A 17,844-nucleotide genomic window follows, 5' to 3' on the forward strand; every position below is an offset into this window, starting at 1 on the left:
TTATACAAATTGTAAGCAATTATTTTTTCCACCTTCAATTAGTCACTTATCCTGACTACATATGAACCTTTTTCTTCTGTTTACTTTCTCCTTCCTTTCTCATCTTCCCTTTATGTGTCTAATTTTTTTCTTTCACCTCTAGGCGTTTCTTGATTACCCTAACCACCAGAAATAAAGACACTTGGTTTGCATTCGAGCAAATCCAGCTAATTGTTCAAATATTCAAATCAGTGAATGGAAAGTACACTTATTCTAGGATTTCATAATTATAATCATTAAGTATATACAACTTTCAAAGTAGAAAACAGAATAATGATGAATCTCTAATACTTCCTGATTTTGAGAACTGAGGGCGAAGCTAAAGAATAAGGATTTTTTTTTTTGTTTTAAGAATAAGGATTTTTATGTTAGATGTTTGTTGCTGGCCTGTGTCCCTCCTTTGAATCTGTTCTAGCTTATTCTAGCTGAAGTTGTCTCATGTGCAGACAAGTTGGGCACACCAGTATTGGTGAACGTCTTGTTTTCAGAATTACAGATAAATTGTTGTGATTTGTGCTGTCCTCAGTTGCTTGGTCGTGTCTGACTCTTCTGAGACCCCAAGGACTGTAGCTCGTCAGGCTCCTTTGTCCATGGAATTCTCCAGGCAAGAATACTGAAGTGGGTTGCCATTTCCTCTTTGAAGGTATCTTCTTGACCTGGGGATCGAACCAGAGTCTGCTGCTTTGGCAGGAGGATTCTGTACCACTGGGCCACCTAGGAAGCCTCAAATAAATTGTTAACACCTGTGAAATTTCTTGCCTCTTGCTTACTAGAGCAGTAGCAGGTAATGCAGTGGCAATAGCAGATAAGCACATGGTTCATACGTTTGCACAAGATTTTGCCGAGAGCAGACATGTAGCCTATTGTGCAAAATAGACAAGAGCACTTTCCAAATAGTTTTATTAATGTGATTCAGTGAGGTAAAGGAATCAACAGCTTCCTTTGCCTCCATTTGGGTGAGTGCTGACTCAGTTGTTTGGGGACTTACTGTGGCTGCTTAACTGGGCAACAATCTCCTGACAAGTTCTAGCCTTTTATACTACTCCAAAGATGGACCTTTTAAATCTGTTGCCTCTTGAACACTTTCAGCAGCATCTATGAGCTAAATAGGGGTCAAAAGATGGATGACGTCAAGGTATTAGAAAATAGTGCTGAGCTCATTTTTCTTTCTTTGGATTCTGAATTACTCTGAGGCATCCACAGAGGTTTCCTAGAATTACCCAAACTGTCTAGAAGACTCCAGAACCTACCCAGGATTTCCAGCACTAGAAATATCAGAGGTCCCTACAAGAGGGAATTAGAGATTCCTGGAGAAGATAGCCCATCCCACCCAGCCATCCACAGTTTCAGTTTCAGGTGCTGTGAATCACTGGAACTGGAAAATACAAGTCTAGCCAGTTAGGATCCAAACTTCTTTTTTAAATTAACTCTTGTACTATTTATAGTTTTAGACAGTTCATCAGAAGCAAAAAATTGTATGTTTTGTCCAAACTGTCTTCTTGCTTAGACTAGTATAGGCTCACTCTTGTACAGACTCCAGTCTAACTTTACTCTTTAGTAGAAAACTTTTCCTGTCCTCTCAGTCCATCTATCCAGTGAATCATTTCCAGTGATGATGGATATGTAGGAATAAATGAAATATTTTAAGCTCTGACATTTGCTTATTTTTCCCTATAAAAATCTAGCATAACTTCAAGCGAAATAGATTCCTGCTTCTTGGAAACACCAAAGTTTCATGGACTTCTATAGAACACTAGTCTGGGTAACTGATCCAGCACATAGTTGTTTCATCCAGTGTTTATTAAAATTTAATACAGTGTTGTCATTCTTAGAAAGAAGGTCTGATACTACCATGTTGCTCCTGTGTTGTTGTTCAGTCTATAAGTCGTATCTGACTTTGCAATCCCATGGACTGCAACACACCAGGTTCCCCTGTCCTCCACTATCTCCCGGGGTTGCTCACACTCTTGTCCATTGAATCAGCAATGCCATCCAACCATCTCATCCTCTTTTGTCCCCTTCTCCTCCTGCCTTCAGTCTTTTCCAGCATCAGGGTCTTTTCCGGTGAATCAGCTCTTTGCACCCCGTGGCTGAAGTGTTGGAGCTTCAGCTTCAGCTTCAGTCCTTCCAATGAATTTTCAGGGTTGATTTCCTGTAGGATTAATTGACTGGTTTGATTTCCTTGCAGTCCAAGAGACTCTCCAGTCTTCTCCAGCACCATAGTTCTACAGCGTCAATTCTTCAACGATCAGCCTTCTTTATGATCCAACTCTCACATCTGTACATGACTACTGGAAAAATCATAGCTTTCACTATATGGCCTTTTGTCAGCAAAGTGATATCTCTGCTTTTTAATATGCTGTCCTGATTTGTTATAGCTTTCTTGCCACAAAGGAAGCATCTTTTAATTTCATGGCTGCAGCCACTGTTTGCAGTGATTTTGGAACCCAAGAAAATACTTCCCTTCTGTTTGCCATGAAGTGATAGGACCGGATGCTATGTTGCCCTGTTTTGTGCCTCATACTAAATACTTGACAATGGTGCTCACTGAAAATGGTAGGTCTGGTACTTGCCTCTTTTGCTTTTTAGCTTCTGTATAAATGTGGCCCTTTTTATTTGCATCTTGTTTCCTCTGAAGCCTTTTCTGTAATGAACCTTTAACAAATGAAGAGTCACATTAATTCATTTTTTCTCCAGCAGTGTGAGGCTTCTCAAATAATCATGTTATGAATTAGGGACGAGGCATTTCCTAATCTGTTTCTTCAAAAAATTCGATCTTTAAAACAACCTACTGCATTTAAGAGTGAAATCCACACTATGGGATTTTACCTGAAGCTGCACGCTCTTAAACTCCTCATTCAGCAGTATTTGTGGTGCCATGTCTCTCAAACAGCAGAGGTGAAATCTTTTTAATTAATTTTCTTTACAGTTGAAATTGGCCCGTGTTTTAGCTAGGAGCAGTAGAAGTTTACATATGAGCCAACTTGAAGCTGATTCATTATTCTCTTCAGTTGGTTGAAAGTTGGCAGCTACTATCATAACAGCAGCTGGATTGAAGATAACCTAGCAGTGTTGGCACGTGTGCAGGGATATGGGACTTTATTAAATCATGCAACCTTTGCAAAGAAGAGTGTCTGAATTACTTAATGTCCTAATTTAAAACAGCTGGTCATGAGCAGACACTCATATGACTGAAATTATTCTATTCAAATTTATTAATCTAGTTGGAAAATTAACTGTAGTCCTTTGATGTTTTTATTTAAATGAATAAGATGATTTCTTGAAAGATGTAATGGGATTTATAGGGATATGGAAGGAAACTATATAGAACAAAGCATGAGATGCAATTCGAGTTTTCAAGAGATTTGTGTTTTTATAATTTTTAGTAAATACCTCATAAATTTACTTTCATTCCCTGTCACTTTACTGGTTTCTCTGTTGTCCTCTTAAGATAATACTGGGATTTAAGAAAGTAGAAAATTTGAATCATTTACTTTTGTTTTCTCGTGTAATTTTAAAGAGTTACCTCCCAATGAGAGAATTTTTCATCATGATATATGAGAAGATTGTAATGAGGGTTCCCAGGACCTTGGGGCCTTAGATATAAACTTTGAGTCCTTCCCCATTTGAGCTGTGTTGAATTTACACAGTCACTCCCCAGTGAAAACTACATATTGTCATACATGTTTAAAAAATGATAACATGCAGAGTTCTCCTCTCAATCATGTGTTCTAATGCTAAGTAAAAGAACTGCTTAGTCCTCAGATTTACACATGAATGTGTGAACGGAACAAGCAAGAATGTCCTATTGATAGATGCCTCTTAAGAAATGAAATAGTTTATGAATTAAAAGACCTAACTGTTTATACAAATTATTTTGTTAAAAGTCCAGTGGCCTTGCGGTTTATGTTAAGTAGACCTTAAACATGGGAGACAAGATTCATCTCCTAGGCAAGGATGGGATGATTTGAGAGAATAGCACTGAACTGTGTATTACCATATGTAAAAAAGATGACCAGTGCAAGTTCCATGCATGAACCAGGGCACCCAAAGTCAGGACTCTGGGACAACCCAGAGAGATGGCGTAGGGAGGAAGGTGGGAGGGGAGTTCAGGATGAGGGAACACATGTGTACCTATGGCTGATTCATGTCGATGTATGGCAGAAACCATCACAATATTGTAAGGTAATTATCTTCCAATTAGAATAAATTAATTAGTTTAAAAGAGAAGATGTGATATGACACCTTCCCCGAGAGGATCTTCCCAACTCAGGGATCGAACTGAGGTCTCCCCCATTACAGATGGATTCTTTTACCGTCTGAGCCACCAGCAAAGTCCTATAGATACACAGTGGACTTAAAAAAAAAAAAGGATTCATCGCCCTTACTCAATAAATGAAATTTGAGTGAACTAATGACCAGTTTATTTTTACTTGCAAGTTGCATGGGTCTAAAGTAAGTCACACCATATGATAGCATCTTTGTGTTGCCTTATAATTTTATGATATTTGCTGTCTCAGAATTTACCTTTATCATTTGTCCCTTCCGTCCTGTGATATCCATTCACATACCCCTAAGTTTTCTATACTCAGATTTCCCAGTGAAATGCCAACAACCAATAACTAGTGAGCACTCAGGGGTTAAAGAGGAATCTTCTAGTGGTGAAAACAAAGCAGAGGTGAAGTGGCAGCTTTGCAGAGAAAGTTCTGACCTCTGATCTCTCCACTCTCCACTCCGACAACGAAGGTCACAAGGGCGCGAAGCCAGGGTCACCGGGGCAGGCTGGTTTCTCTAAGTGAGTCATGGAGTTAGCACGTCCAGTCTGTCCTGTGCCCTGCTTTGTCCATCTAGCTGAAAAAAAGTACTGCTCTCTCTTTAGCATGCTGAGTTCTTTTTCTTCCTTTCCTGTGCCCATACTGGAGCACAATCTGATAAAAGGCAGATTATATTAAACTTGTATTTTATTCCATCCCCTCCCACCTCCATCTAGTTTTATTCCTAGTGGCTTGGAAACTAGCAATATTTGTCAGAATAGAAGAAAAGAAAATTGCCAAAAAAAAAAAAAAAAAGAAGAAGGGTGATTCAAGAAGGATTCTGTAATTAAGTTTTCTTCCAGATGCCTTCCCAGATGTGTTTCTGTTCACTGAATACCCACCTCCAAAATAACTTAGGCAAAACACTTCCCTCAAATATATTTTCTGGCTCTTTATCATCATCTTTAATATCTTTAACTCGGTTGTTATTTTGGGGAGACCCTAGGGTCTTTTTCACACTTTTATCTTTTGTCAGATTTTTTTTCAGAGGTAGTAAAGTTCTGCTCTTCTCCCTTCTCTCCCCTGCTGCTTTTAAATTTTTTCAAGAGAATGAATGCGTATCATTGGAGAAGTTACCTGGTCAAAAAGCAATTGCTTTTTTCTTTTTGAACATGGTATTATATTTGGAAGATTTTGACATTATATAGTAAATACCATTTTACTTGTGGATTACCCCAAACTTGACTCATTGGTTTGAAGGTAATTAACTTTTCTATTGATTTAGCTATTTTCCTTCTAGCCCAGTTAAGAGAAAAGTCTCATCACCCCTAACTTCTTCCCACCTTCTTTTGTAAAATGATTGTAATATAATATTTCTTGTAGAAACTGAGATGTTACCTTCCTTCAATCCATTGTATGTTTTCTCTACCTAAGTGTTTTCTTGTAAACATTAGAGACTGTAAAGTCATGTACCAATAGTAAGCATTTTTCCTATCAGAGTGCTTCTTTTATTTCATAAGGCTCACACATTGTCATAATGTTGTCACAGAAACCTAGGCAAATATGTAGGTTAGGTGTTTTCAATCTGCACTATAGGATGAAAGTCAAGGTTCACATGGTTAAAAAGACTTATTGAAATCCCGTAGTGATTTAATTCATTATAGGACTAGATCTTCAGTTTCTACTGTTTCAGTCTTCCATCTGATTCTAATAATGTTAATTAAATGGTTCAGTTTTTTATTTATCTGTTTTGTGCCTAACACTATAATAACTGGAACAAAACCAACACGTATATTTATGAATATAAAAGTCATGGTTCAGCTTGTCTGTGAATGACAGGAAAAAAAAATAATAATGGCATAAAGAAAGTATTTATTTTTCAGTCATGTAAATGAAGTCCAGAGCTAGCAAATAGGGCTTTATAAGGCTTGGGCATATCAGGGATGCAGGCAGGATAAAGTTTTCATCTCATGGTCCAAGATTGAGTGCCAGCCGTCAGATTTACTTTCTAGTCTGTAGGAATGTGAGAGGCAAAGAAGAGTATGTGTTCCTTCTCTTTAAATGCTTTCTGAAAGTCATACATGTTACTTTGTTTATATCCAGTTGGTCAGAACCTAGTCATGTGTCTGCACTTGGCAGAAAGAAAGGCTAAGAAAGGTAACCTTTATTTTGAGTGGCTTTGTCCCCATTTGTAAATGAAGAACTCTGTTGGAAGTAAAAGTAGGTGAGATAGTAGGGAACAACTAGTGGTCTCTGTCTCAGCCTGTCCCGTTTGATCACTCTTCTTACTATGTACAGAGCTCATCCTTTATCTGAGAGATAACCCAAGCCCCATCTAGTTACCCTGTCCTACTGTACCATGATTTGTGGTTGATGCTCCTTCCTTTTTAGAAGGTCCAGATGTGGCTTTCTATGGACTGATGCTATAAACTAAAGAGTGGTGTAAAGTCTTTGTTTAAAATGGAATAAAAATAAGATGAGTATTATAACTTTTAAAGTCCCCATTTGAAGAACGGGAGAATGGGAAACACATTTCCGCTACCATTTGGTGGGAATTAACAAACCCTGCTTGGTAGAAATCATGAAGATTTTCTGCCCTAGTACTGAAATACATTCTTTAGTTGTCCCATCTGATAAGCCGTGATTTCCTTCTGTGGGGGCAGCTCCCCAGTTGACAGGCCTTCATGGCCATATCTGAGACAGACAGTAAGCAATGTGATCGTCTGTCTGGGTTCAAACACTTCCATCCCTGCTTCCTTCTGGTGCTGAGAGACGTGGAAATTGCTTTAAGAGCTGTCCAGTCTATACATGGCATCCTGCTGTATCTTTAGCAATTTGATCCCCTCAAAAATTTAGTATGCTTTCAGTCTGTTTGTTTCTTGTCAGTTCCATGAACAAGTGTAGTCAAAAGTCATGTCTGGACACAGTTTTGAACCTGAAGGCTGTCTTATTTATTGACCTCTGGCCTCTTTATCTCCCTCCTCTGAACTTACTGATGACTCCTTTCAGACCATCTAAAACACTCTTAATCCCATCACTGCCGGTAAACTGGGGCTAGTGTATGACAGGTCACCAGTTCCATCTTCCATGGTATTGTAGCCAGAGTCTTCCTTGGCTTTTGCAGACCTGCAGACCTCAAAATCACAGGATTCTCAGTCCAATTAGACTGTAATTCACAAAGATTTTCATAGAAAAGCTCTGTTTTCTTCCATCTCAGCTTGCAGCTGGCTAGCCCAAGTCTGTTCCTTGTGGCTAAGAACAGCAAGGAGAAGCCAAATAGTATTTAACATTCTGAATCATTGGTAACAATTCTACTGCTGCAGCATTTGTAACATTCTACTGCACAGACTTAGTTAACATTTGGTTTGTCTCCCAAGGTTCAGCAGGTGGCAATTTGACCAAGTATTTTGCCAACTTGTAACATTAATTAGCTTTCCAGCCTGCAGTGTGAGCTCTTTCTACCTCTTGCCCTGCTAAACTGCTGTACTTTTTGGTTCTGTTGCATGTAGCACTCCAGTTTAGATAAGGTTCAGTTCAGCTCAGTAGCTCAGTCATATCCAACTCTTTGAGACCCCATGGACTGCAGCGCACCAGGCCTCCCTGTCCATCACCAACTCCTAGCGTTTACTCAAACTCATGTCCATTGAGTCAGTGATGCCATCCAACCATCTCATCCTCTGTCGTCCCCTTCTCCTCCTGCCCTCAATCTTTCCCAGCATCAGGGTCTTTTCAAATGAATCAGCTTCTTCGCATCAGGTGGCCAAAGTATTGGAGTTTCAGCTTCAACATCAGTCCTTCCAATGAACACCCAGGACTGATCTCCTTTAGGATGGGCTGGTTGGATCTCCTTGCAGTCCAAGGGACTCTCAAGAGTCTTCTCCAACAACACAGTTCAAAAGCATCAATTCTTCAGTGCTCAGCTTTCTTTATAGTCCAACTCTCACATCCATACATGATCACTGGAAAAACCATAGCCTTGACTAGACAGACCTTTGTTGGCAAAGTAATGTCTCTGCCTTTTTTTTTTCCCATTTATTTTTATTAGTTGGAGGCTAATTACTTTACAATATTGTAGTGGTTTTTGCCATACATTGACATGAATCAGCCATGGATTTACATGTGTTCCCCATCCCGATCCCCCCTCCCCCCTCCCTCCCCATCCCTGCTTTTTAATATGCTGTCTAGGTTGGTCATAACTTCCCTTCCAAGGAGTAAGCGTCTTTTAATTTCATGGCTGCAGTCACCATCTGCAGCGATTTTGGAGCCCCCCAAATAATGCCACTGTTCTCTACTGTTTGCCCATCTATTTGCCATGAAGTGATGGGACCGGATGCCATGATCTTTGCTTTCTTAATGTTGAGTTTTAAGCCAACTCTTTCAGTCTCCTCTTTCACTTTCATCAAGAGGCTCTTTAGTTCTTCTTCACTTTCTGCCATGAGGATGGTGTCATCTGCATATCTGAGGTTATTGATATTTCTCCCAGCAATCTTGATTCCAGCTTGTGCTTCCTCCAGCCCAGCGTTTCTCATGATGTACTCTGCATATAAGTTAAATAAGCAGGGTGACAATATACAGCCTTGACGTACTCCTTGTCCTATTTGGAACCAGTCTGTTGTTCCATGTCCGGTTCTAACTGTGCTTCCTGACTTGCATACAGATTTCTCAAGAGGCAGGTCAGGTGGTCTGGTATGCCCATCTCTTTCAGAATTTTCCACAGTTTATTGTGATCCACACTGTCAAAGGCTTTGGCAACCTTAGATAAGGTTATGAATGGCCAAAAACATAAAATAATATCTCAAAGAAGATGGATGTATATTGCCCTCTCACATCTAAAGAAAAAATTGAGGAGGTAGTGATCTTGAGCTGATGGGATGGTCCCTAGTAGCAAAGATTCAGGATTTGATCTTGTTGCTCAGCTATCCTCAATGTGAGTTTCTGTGTCATGGTCCGTGATGACTGCTTAAAATCCATCCATCAAGTCTGCATTCCAGCTAACAAAAAAGAGAAAGAATTGAAGAAAGGGCTTCGCGGGTAGCTCAGTGTTAAGGAATTCACCTGCCGATGCAGGAGATACAAGTTCAGTCCCTGGGTGAGGAAGATTCCTTGGAGAAGGAAATGGCAACCCACTTCAGTATTCTTGCCTGAAAAATCCCATGGACAGACCAGCCTGGTGGGCTACAGTCCATGGTTTTGCAAAGAGTTCAACACAACTTCGCGACTGAGCAGGCACATACTCCTCCTTACCTTAAAAGTTAGCTTCTTGGAAGTTGTATATGACACTTCCACTTATATATCATTGATTATAACATGGCCAGCCCTAGCTGCAAGGGAAGATGGGAAATAATACTTCCTTCCAGGCATCCATGTGTCTAGCTAATGATATGTTTCTATGGAAGATGGTGGGAATGAATATGGAGGGGTCACCAACAATCTCCACTACTACATATACTTTTTAAAAAGTTCTTATGTTAAAGTTTGATAACTGCCTCTAAAATGAATTGTATTTGTAATCATAATTCTAAGCATCTAGGTATCTTTTCTCAATATCATACCTCCTTTTGCACATAAGCCAATAAATATTCTTTATTCTTTTATTGTTGCTGGTGGGGATGATGATTTTATTTTTTAAAATAAACACATACTGAAACCACCTCCCAAACTAAATAATATTTTGGCAAATTATCAGTTGTCTATTTTGAGTGATTGTCAGAAAATGTCATTTAAAACTTGAAGACTTGAAGACATTTAACATCTATATATATATATTTTTGCTCTCATGTCAAATAGAAATCAGTGTGAACTTCAATTTTTCTTATCTTGATGTCCTTTTTGTGTATACTATTAATTGCCTCAGCGTCATGGTGAGTCCCTTCTTGTGGTTCTGTAACTTCTAGGGCATATCCTTCTACCCACTGCTTGTATCTGTCACGCTAGATCAGAAAGTAGATGCCGATATCTTAGTGGTAAAGAGTCCACTTGCCAGTGCAGGGGACAGGGATTCCATCCCTGGTCCAGGAAGCTTCCACATGCTGCAAAGCAGCTAAGCCTGAGTGCCACAGCTATTGAAGAGCCTGTGCTCTGCAACAAGAGAAACCACCTCGAAAAGAAGCCTCCATACCACAACTAGAGAAAGCATGGCACCCAGCAGTGAAGACCCAGTGCAGCCAAATATAAATTAATTAATTAGTTATAAGAAAGTAGATGCAAAGTCTTAAGTATATCTCTTCTGCTACCATCTCCAATTCAAGACGACAGTACACTGGAGCTGCCAATCTGTCACAATATTGTAACAAATCAAATAAAGACTTTAAAAATGAGTGTGTTGGTCACTCAGTCATGTCTGACTCTTTGCAACCCCATGGACTGTAGCCTGCCAGACTCCTCTGTTCGTGGAATTCTCCAGGGAAGAATACTGGAGTGGGTTGCCACTCCCTTCTCCAGGGGGTCTTCCCAACCTAGAGATTGATCCTGGGTCTCCCACATAGCAGGCAAATTCTTTACCATCTAAGCCACCAGGGAAGCCCAGTATCCTTGAAAGTGAGCATATTTCTCTTCCCTGAATTATTATTTGGAGTAAATTGTTTTTAGTCTAAAAATGTAAATAAGACCAAGCATTAAATATGTTTAGAAAATACTGCTTTAACCATCCAATATTGGCTCTTTTTCATATATTTTCCCCTAATTTATTGTGATTCAGTGTTTTAATTGTATCATTTGAAAAAAATACTATTCTTTTCAGTTTTTCCTTGAAAAAAGTTGCTTCATTGTCTAGTTTGTTCTGACTCTTTCAACAGTTATAATTGGGTTTCATTCTTTTTTCTTCTTTTGAAATAATTTGTGCTTTCAAGAATCATGATATAATTAAATTTTGCAGAAAGTTTTTCTACTTAGAAGAAAGTCAGAATTCATCTTAACTTTTATAGCAGTGTAATTCCCTGAATTTTTCTTCTAGTGATAAAAGAGACTAAATTTAATGGGAAACACTTTATAACATTAAGAATCCTGGTACATAGGAAGCTTTAAGAAAACTATTCAATTTTAAAACATTTTCAAGCAATATTTTCATGCATAAAAGATGTATGTTTTCCCTTTCTGTAAGCTAAAATAAATCTCTGTTTTTTCCCACATAAATAAACAGCAGAAATATACAAATAGAAAAACATTTGCATAAAAGTATTTACACTTAGTGTCATGACCTTTTGTATATGTATTACTCACTGAATAATTATATTAATAGCTAATACTTATTGAGCACTTAAAAATGTCTCAGTCACTCTTCATATTGGTTTATATATATGAACTCATTTAATTCTTAAAACAACCATATGAAACAGGTGTCTTTGACAGTCACATTTTAGAGACAAAGAAAACTGAAGCACGGAGAGCTTGATGTCACATAGATAGTAAGTGACGGAGAAAGCTTTGAGCCCTAGTTGCCAGGTACCAGAGCTAGTTCTTTTTAACTGTTTATTGTGCTCTGCTATTGAATGTGCTCTCCTGTGAATAAGTACTGCTCAAAAACTGGCTCATAGACCAGTGCCTCTTTGCAAACTCTTTGTCATTGATGTACAAGATTATTACTGAAACTGAAAGCAAGCACTTAGATTTTCTAGTCATTTAACATTTCCAGGACATCAAATTTATGATATATATTTTTAGTAATTCATCTTACTTACATTTTAGAAATGTATCAGTCCATAATGAATTGGAAGGAAAACTGGTTGTTCTCCACAAATAGTTCAAGAAGCGCTGTTCTGAGTAAAGTGCCTTTTTATGGCTGTTAGGTGCATTTAAATTCATAATTTCATTCAGTTCTCACAATAACCTTGGAAGTTTATGGTGCTATTCACTTATTTTTTAGGTTGAAAAACTAAAGATCAGAGAAGATATATATACATATATATGTGATAGATCTACAATTCAAAGCCTGTTCTTTATTCTATAAAATACAGAAACCATATTCTTCTGTCTCTGGTGACATTCATATTGAAACATATAAATTTGTTGAAGCCTTTCAAGATATTTTTTTCTTTTGTCGGTTATCTTCATAAAAGAGAACTTTGAGAAAGTAAGAATTTTTTAAAAATGTAAAGATTCTTGAGCTCTACGGAGACTAATACAACCTGGTCATTTATTAATACTTTGGTAAGATATTATTTTTATTTTTTAGAGGCAGTTCTTCAAATGTTTATTGACAACTGTAGTTCCTTCACTTACTAGTAAATATTGCTTGGAATGAGGACTTCAGATCTTCTTATGGTAACAGTAGAGGATAAGGTAGCATTTCCTCAGATTCCTCATCTATAAAATGGAAAGGGTGTGGGACTTGCCTGGCGGTGTAGTGGCGCTTCTACCAAAGTGGGTACGGGTTTGATCCCTGGTTGGGGAACTAAGCTCCCACATGCTTATGCAGTACTGCCAAAAAAAAAAATTTTTTTTTTTCATTTAACTTTCAAAAGGATGAGCTAAGTTATTTTGAATTCCAGTCTTACTGAAGATTTGTATCATTTCCCCCCCTCCCCCACCCCACCCTTTTCTTAGCTTTCTTCTGATGAATGTTAGTCTTTTCTTCTTTCCGGTTACTCCCATTCTCCAGAAACCCCTCATGGAGCCTGCATTTACCTGTGACTCATTCCTCCTCACGCCCACTTTCTCTTGAAGAGTGGCCGCCTCCGCTGCCTGCCTCCAGCCTCAGCTTTCTCTCCCTCCTCAGTCCTCTGGGGTCTGGTTTCTGCCCACTCTGCTTCACTCCTGTCAAGTTCCTCATTGCAGACTCCGGCAGGCAGTCTTCTTCCAGCCTCAGTTTCCTCCTCTCTTACGCTGGCCAGCTCCCTCCTGTGAGTCAGGCTCAGTCTAGTCCAGGCTTGTCCCCTCCCTCCCCAGGCCTCACACACGTGCATCCATCTACAGACTGCTTTTCAAGGAGAGCCTTTCGCCTGGGTGTCCCTCAAGTGCTCACCTTTCATGCTTACTCTTCCTGCCCTTCTGTTCATCTTACTAAGAAGCCCCCCATTCATCCACCAAGTCAGAAGCACGGTTTTTTGGACTTCCCTCTTACCTTTTCCCACTCAATCTCATCTCCCACCAGGTCTCATGAGTTTGATCTTCCACTCAACTCGTGTCCCACACCTTATCCCCACTGTCACTGCCTTCATCGTGGAGGTTCTCTGAGTTGCGTTGCCTCCTAAACTTCTTCCGAAACTCCAGGCTCATTCCCTCCAACCCATTCTTATCTTCGTTGCCAGATTGTTCTTTCTAAAATATGTACTGACCTTGTATTTTTTAGACAAAATTATATTCCAGTAAAAAAAAAAAAAAATCATTCTTCGATCCCCATTTCTGGCCTTCAATACCAGAAATGACAACAGTAGCCCTTATACCAACTCCTAGTCACTGATGTGTATGCCAGAAATTCTGCAAAGGATTTCACCTGCATAATCTGCTTATAGTTTATCTCCATTGTGGTGTTTCCCACATGGTTCTATGCTTGTGTTTCCCTCCATAGACACTCCCCCAATCCTGTATAACTTCATGAGTCTCTTCATGTATTTCTCTCCAGCACCTGCTATAGTGCCTGAAACATAAACCCATTCTATTTCTGCTGAATGAAGGGTTTCTGTTGTTGTTGACATAGGACTAACTTGTGTTGTGGGATGTGGAGACTTCAGAAACCTGTAGTAGAAAAGCCTACAGTAAGGACAACAAAGGCTTTTGCTAGTGAGGACAGAATACTTGTCCCAGCTCAGGGAGCCAGAGGCCCTGTAACCCAGCGCCCCTGGCTCTTTCATCATCACCTAGATGCAGCAGGTCTCAGAAAGGGTGAAAACGATGGTCTTTATGCTTTGATTCAGTGCATACAGCCTCCTACTAGCAGCCTCATGCCCACATGCACCATACTTTAAGGCAAAATAATTGTATTCTGTAGAAAATAGCCTTGGAAATTTGGTTCCCTTCCTCGCTCCAGTTTGTCTCATTCTTCACTGCCGACCCCCTTCACTGAAAGACAGTGATTTCGTTATCGCTACTATAAGAGAGCTGACTCTTCCAAGCTGTTTTTTATTTCCTAAATGATCAGCCTTCACACAACACGGTATTCTCTGGTTAGCAGCAGAAACGGTTCTTCTTAATTTCCTTTCTTGGGTGTTTAATTTAAAATATATAAAGTTTAATTTAATTTTTTTCCATTTCTGAGGTGTTCAAAGGGTGTAAGCTGAGCTTGTGAACACTTTTAGGTCAGGTTACCAATAGGAATTTGACATTTATATGAATAAGAATAATACCAAGAGTTACAAAAGTTAATAAAGAATTGCAAGGACTCTCAAGCTCTGTGCTTGCGGCCATAAATTGATTGCCAGCAGGAGTCAAACAGGAGTCTCTCCTTCCTCCGACTTTCTCCCGTGGGTAAGCCATTGCAGTGTTTGGTGCACCAGCAGAAAGGGCAGAGTGAATTTACGCCTTCCTTCAAACAAATTGCTAGAATATTCACTGCTTAAGATAGGTGTAGATTAATAGAATTTCTTACTTAGCTAAATGTAGGGCTCAAGATTACTTTTCTAGAAATAATACCAAGCCAAGAGAAATAAATCTAACAATGCAGGCAAGTGTACACAGACAGGCTCTGTTTGGTCCATACTGTATGTTTCAAGACAGGATTTAGCATTTCTGTTTCTGCTCTAATAGCAGTTGAGAAAAACTAAAGAAACACTGATTTCAGAGGAACTAATTTGGTGCTGATTCCCTAAAAGAAAATGCAGAAACCAAAGTTGATCCTTCAAGTATAAATATGTATATGTTCAATTTTTCATTGTGTCTGTTTATTTCATATTGGTTTAATAGAATGTATTCTTATAAAAATGTCATTGAAATATTGGAATAAGCTTGTGTTTAAGTGATAGAAATTATACTTACATATAAAATAGAAGGATTGTCTACCCTTTTGCAAATATTGTGACTTTGAGTGCTTTTGGTAAAGGTGAACTCTTAAGTCAAGCAAACCTTTAATGGCCTAAAATGAAATAATACAAGTTTCTGCATTATTTTATCATTTCTAGTCACTACTTTCCATTCCTTATTGTGGTCAGGGTATCTTTTGTGAAGGTAGGAAGTGAACTCTTTTTGGTCTGCATTCCCTCACATGTTGTTTAAGTTACATCCATATATAAACTAGGTGTGTTTTCTTAGTGGCAAAAGGGAGGTTATACCTCGCCTACCTTATTTCATTTCTGTTGCCTTGTCATGTGTCATATGTCTCATTTGTTGGGTGTTTTCTTGTTTTGGTTTGGTTTTCACTTTTAACTATGATAATTGATTTCTATTGTGCTCGTCATTGAGTTATTCCTTTTTTCTTTTCTCTCTGTCTCAGCTGAAAAAGAAACTATTTCTGGGTGCCCGTTAGTTACAATACTGCAGATGTATTATTATTTTTTTTCCTAACTGAGATCCCATGTGTTATTCTTTCTACTGCTGTGTCAAATACTGTGTACAGAATTAGAGTTTCTAAAGGAGTTGTTCTTTGCATTAAAAAAAACAAAAACAGACTGGAGTCTAAATGGCATACGTCTTAGTGGTTTTGGGTATGATTGGATATATGAAATGTAAATAATAGCTTTGCCAGCGCCTTAGAAGTCACTCAATATCGTGGTAAGTAGCCTGTGCTTCAGCTGTTGTTCACAATGAACTGCTGTCTTGTGTGGCATGCATCTTTTAAAAAAAATTTTCCTTACTTAATTGGATGTACATAAGGATCATCATCCATACAGCATTAAGCAAAATATAACCTATTTAAGTCTATCCTTAAAAATGTATCATATGCCGGCAGGCCACTAGGAGATGCTAAATAACAATATGGCCATTTAATTTACTTACGTCAGCTAGCATGAAGGAAGGAACCTGAAATGTTGCTTCTGGCTTCTATATATATATATATATATATGTATTTTTTTTTCCACTTTACCTTTTTTCAAAGCATTTTATTTATGCAGTGGTCATTTTCTCTTTCCATCTTCACCCCCCAAATATTTTTATCTGCAAATTAAAAATGCTTCTTTAACACCAGCATCCTAAATGATACTGTTTAGAAGTTTTAGGAGCTATGGTGGTAACCTCATTAGAAACACATGTTTCTTCCTCTTTTTCTTTTATCCTTTACTCCAAAAAAAAAAGAAAAGATATGTGGTTTTGCCAGTTTAATTAGTATGCTCATGAACGTAAGGAATGAGAAGGAAGCCTAGAAACATAGTCTGTCTTTCCTTATTTTCAACCAAAGCCTAGAGAAGTTTTGGGGTTTCTTTGATTTTGTTTTTTCTGTTTTATGTATATTTAACAGGGTTGCAAAAAAGTCGGACATGACTTAGCAACTAAATACCAACAAATGGCAACATCAGTCTCTGGTTTTCTGTGGCACCTCTTGACTGCCGTAAAAAAGGTCGTTTCTGAAAATGTCAGACAGAAATCTGTAAGTTGGTTGTATTGGAGATGGCCGCATATCTTCATTCTGAACAAGAACTTTTTTGTGTAGAAATAGTTAAAGTCAGAATGTTGGAGCACAGGCCAGATAAGCTGGGTTTAAATCCTGACTATCTTTGTAATATTGACCCAATTGCTTAACCTTTTTGGCCTTGGTTTTCTTACTAAAATGGGGATAGCAATACCCTTTCTTTAAGGTTCTAAGACAGATGAGCTAACATGCAGCGAGATATACCTAGTACAGTGCTTGGTATGCACTCTTTAAATTATTGCTTCTACTTTTTCTTCTAATAGCAATAACAACAGCAGCACAGCCACTACACAGAACAGTTGTTAGGTGATAACTAAGAAATAAAAATACAATGCGCATGGCCCATGCAATCTAAGATACACACAAAATCAGTATGGAAGAAGAAAAACTCACTGAAAATATTTTTCTATTTTATTTTCTTCTGCAAATTCTTAGAAAGTGTCCCATTAGGTTAAAAATGTAGTTTATTTGGCAGAACTCATCCAAAAGATTGAGAAGAAGGTGAAAGTGTAACACCTACTAATTAAAGTCTACTAATGTCTCTAAGGGTCATGCTTTGAATTGGGGTCACTTTTTTTTTTTTTTTTTTGAGAACTAGAATTTCTATCACCATTTCAAGACCTTTCTCCCTTGTTTACTCCATGGCCTCATTCAATCCGCAGTTGTGCCAGTCCTCTAAACCTTTCAGTCTTTCTTCTTCATTGTTGTTGTTCAGTCACTCAGTCATGTCTGACCCTTTGCGACCCCATGGACTGCCACACACCAGGCTCCCCTGTCCTTATTGGGAACAAAACTAGTGAAGGTGATGGAATTCCAGCCGAGCTATTTCAAATCCTGAAAGATGATGCTGTTAAAGTGCTGCACTCAGTATGTCGGCAAATTTGGAAAACTCGGCAGTGTCCACAGAGTACTGGAAAAGGTTAATTTTCATTCCAATCCCAAAGAAAAGCAGTGCTAAAGAATGTTCAAACTACCTTACAATTGTGCTCATTTCACATGCTGTCAAGGTAGTGCTCAAAATTCTCCAAGCTAGGCTTCAGCAGTACATGAACTGAG

The 17,844-nt window shown here is 38.5% G+C and overlaps 1 protein-coding gene across 6 annotated transcripts in view; it reads left to right on the forward strand.

Moving 5' to 3' along the window:
• CDKAL1 (CDK5 regulatory subunit associated protein 1 like 1) overlaps nucleotides 1-17,844 on the forward strand; it is a 579,481-nt gene that overhangs the window by 384,950 nt on the left and 176,687 nt on the right. The window lies entirely within an intron of this gene.

This window comes from Cervus canadensis, chromosome 28 (genome assembly GCF_019320065.1).
Source record: "Cervus canadensis isolate Bull #8, Minnesota chromosome 28, ASM1932006v1, whole genome shotgun sequence".
Classification (NCBI taxonomy): domain Eukaryota; kingdom Metazoa; phylum Chordata; class Mammalia; order Artiodactyla; family Cervidae; genus Cervus; species Cervus canadensis.